Genomic DNA, 3,701 nt, shown 5'->3' on the forward strand with positions numbered 1-3,701 from the left:
CTCATCACAATCACTAGCTCCGTTCTGTGTCACTGATGTGGGATTCATTAAGGCCCTCCTTTGACGGATCGCTCCTTGTCGACATCAGCTCATTATCCAAGGAGTTGATCTAGGAACAACCCCCCTCAGTACTTTGAAGCTTGCATGCCTCAATGGCAAGTTTCTCACTTTCAGCGACAGGTATACATCAATGACCTTCGACCAGAAGATTTTGCATGGTGGTCGACGCCAAGTCCTTTATTCCCACCATGTGGATTGTACTGCCGTACCTTGAGGGTCATCATCCTTATCGGTGACTCCTCTCGCGCTTGTTAACGGTTTACATCATTGACCGGTAATCAAGCGATGTCTTTCCATGTTCGACTTCAAGAAATTCTCACATGGATCGACTTGTACATCGAGTGAAGATCGGAAGAGATTGAAGACCCCGGATCTAGTTTCATCCATCCGGGCTGCGATATATATTCAGGACATAAAGACATTTGATATGTACATCATTACAGCAGATGATCATCCTTCTCAAAGGATGATAATTTCGGCAGAGAAATATCAGTCTACAATCAGACGATCGTCTGTTCTATGTACCAAAATGTATTTATAAAGCTGAGCATGGGAATGCCCGCCTCAGCTAGATCATGAAAAATGTATGAAAAATAATGTATTGTATTGTATCTTATTACAGGACACTTCTCAGCAGATTGAATGAACTTCGGATCCTCTCAATAAAGAATTTCACCCGATAAACGACCTCATACTTTAGGGGGCATCTGTTATAGACAATTTTGTGCCTTACAGCAACAAGCATGAATTGTCAATAATCCAAGGGATCCAAAGTTCCCTAAACATGATGTTCCTACCCCTAGAGGAACAAGGTCAGCAAACCAACAGCTCTCAGATCAGTTCTCCACCTGAAAACACTCAAAAACAAGCAATCCTGAAATCAAAGCAGGTGCTCCACTAGGCTTCTGCGCTGAAACACAACTGCTCCATGGTGTACCTGCGTTGCAAAGTAGGTAGAACAAAGCCCACCTGCGTTGAGTGAGTTTGGACATGTGGCACACTGAGTCATTGCTCTGGAATCTTCCAAAAATGACACTTGGATCAGGTATTTCGCCTTGTGATGAGTCAGAGGCTTTGTTTCTCCAAGTGGAAGCAAGGTTCACCAAGTGGACTCAAGAACTGAAGATCAACTAAAGATTAACTGAAGAGAGAGAGGACACAAGGCAGCTACACATCAGTTGCAAGCTGACTCATCCTTTCTCAATTCATCTATATATTGAGCTCTCTCCTATGAGCTCAGGAAGCTGGAATTTTGTGCAAAGTAATGATATGCTGTTGGTTTCATTATCGAGTTATTGGGTGATTGTTTGAGAGAGGTGAAGAAGAGCAATTCTTTCTGCTGGGAGGTGTTGCTGGGTTGGAGCCTGCAATGGTTGTAATACTCTCAGAACCTTTATTTCTTCATTAATAAAAGCTATTGAGGTTCTTCTATGTGCTCTTGTTTCAATTATATATTGTGATGATTGCATGTTTGGTTTACACTAATCCATAAACCAGTTATGATTGCATGCCTCTTGTAGTTTCCTTCTTTGTTATTGTGCAGGATCTCATTGTAGCTGGGCGAGCAGAAGAACAAAGAGCTAGGAGCAAGCAGCCAAAGAGAAGAGTTTGGATTCGACATTGAGCGCAAGGCAACGGTTAGTGCTTTCTCCATTCTCTTTTGCTTTCATAAAGAAGTAAACCTTAAGTAGTTTGTTTTACAGTTGTTGCTAAGGAACTGTCACCCTTAGAGTGGGATAGGGTCATCCGAGTCCGATACTTTTCCCTACAACAGTCAGTCTTGTACCTATTCTGAAACCAACCTTACTTGCCATCATTCCGCCTCTGTTATATAACGAAATTGTACTTGTTCTTTTGTATTTCTTACATCATTTACAATTTCCCATGACGAAAGTGAACTAGTCTTGCTTTGGCCTCTTAGATCTGAACCTGTGTTAGGCATTTTGCTGGTCTAAAGAGTTAACTTGTTTGCTGTCCATAGCTGATTAGTCTTTCTACTTTCGTCATTATGGTTTGATTTCATGTATTTCCAGTGATTAAACAAGTAAATCTTAAGGTGTCTTTTGATTTTGGACAAACTTGTTTGTTTTCGCTTTAAATCGAAATCAAAGTTAAATAACAACTTTCTTTTTGTAATACATCAACATTAAGAAAGGGAAAAGAAAATACATGCATTGTGCATTGTGCATTTTGCATTTGAAAAAGTTTGCATGATGATTTAGGAGAAAGTGCATTAGTTTGTGCTGTATGAACTGTGTGAAAAGATTTGCCTTTCTTCTCCCTCAGTAGTTAAGATTTTCATCAGTCAAAAAGATTTGAAAAAGCTTGCTTCTCATCTTAGGCTGCATTTAGGAATTTTTCATATACATCTCGTGGTGAACCTTGAAAGGAAAACTTTAAAAAGATCAACTTAAAATATACTGAATGAACCTAACAACGCATTGAAACATAACGCAAACACATAGAGGTCTAAGCTAGAGACGTGTTCCGGCGTCGTTAAACGTAGTGACTGTCGATCTCTACGAAGGTGGGTGATTCCTCCTGAGAGTCGGTGGCACTAATACAGACTTGTGCTCCCACGTACCGTCGCGTATATATTGGGAGACCCCTATAGGAACAAAGCCTTTATCCATAGGAAGTCGTGTCGGCCACCCTACTGATCGCGATGCAGTGAACACAGCATTCACGAAGATCGACCACCCGTACCGTAAAACGTATTCTGTGGTTTCGCGAAAGGTTTGGCACACCCTCTGCCTAGATCTCCAGAGCAGTTTCTTTTGGCCCTTTTCAAACTCTATAACTGAAAAGGTCCAACCGAGCATTTGTCACTTCGGGCTCGTTAATACATCGAAGGAGACTAGAGTCATCTTTAGCTTTTTCTCGACTCTTAAAACATGAAAAATCAAAGTTATGTTTAAAAGCGTCTAATAAAATTCATTCAAATCGGAAACACAAATTTTCCCCTTTATATTTTAGTTGATCGAGTAATCCGCAATCGTGGAAGAAAGTCAATTGAATATCCGTCGTTCTCGGAGGCTTGCGAGTCAACCGTCTTTGTCTCCGGAATCGAAAACAGTCCGGACAAAGCGAGCTCGTCAAACCAGTTCAAAATCTCCTTTAAAAGCTAGAACAAGTGTTCCAACAACATCTGAGATTCTAGTTACTCCAAACATTTCCGGAAACCCTGCCTCTATAGAAGAATTTCAACCGCCGCAGAAGGACAGTAATACTGATCCTAGTCTGGGGGCAAATACTTGTATAACTGAACCAGTTCCATCTGTAACCGGTCCAGATAGTTTTGTTCCTCAAACATCTGTCGCTATCGATACAACCCCTTCTTCGGCACCGGAAATCTTTTACGGACCTGACGGTCTTCCTCTTCCACCTGGTCTGATTGCGATAGAGGAAATTATAGAGGAACCGTAAGTATCCACTCCAACTCATTTTGGAGTAGGGGTCACTCTATTTCCTGCTACAACAGAAGTTTGTCCGTCACCAGTGGAAGTTCCTATAGAATCACTAGGCAATCAATTGGATAGACTCAAAATGTCTGAACAACCGTCGACATCTAGGACTGTGTCAAATGACACGGCGACGACAGAATTACCTGCTGCAAATCCAACAATGTTCGCCGGCATACC

This window comes from Pinus tabuliformis, chromosome 9, assembly GCF_031772625.1.
Source record: "Pinus tabuliformis cultivar Carrire ecotype Pingquan chromosome 9, CPIR1, whole genome shotgun sequence".
In the NCBI taxonomy this organism is placed as follows: domain Eukaryota; kingdom Viridiplantae; phylum Streptophyta; class Pinopsida; order Pinales; family Pinaceae; genus Pinus; species Pinus tabuliformis.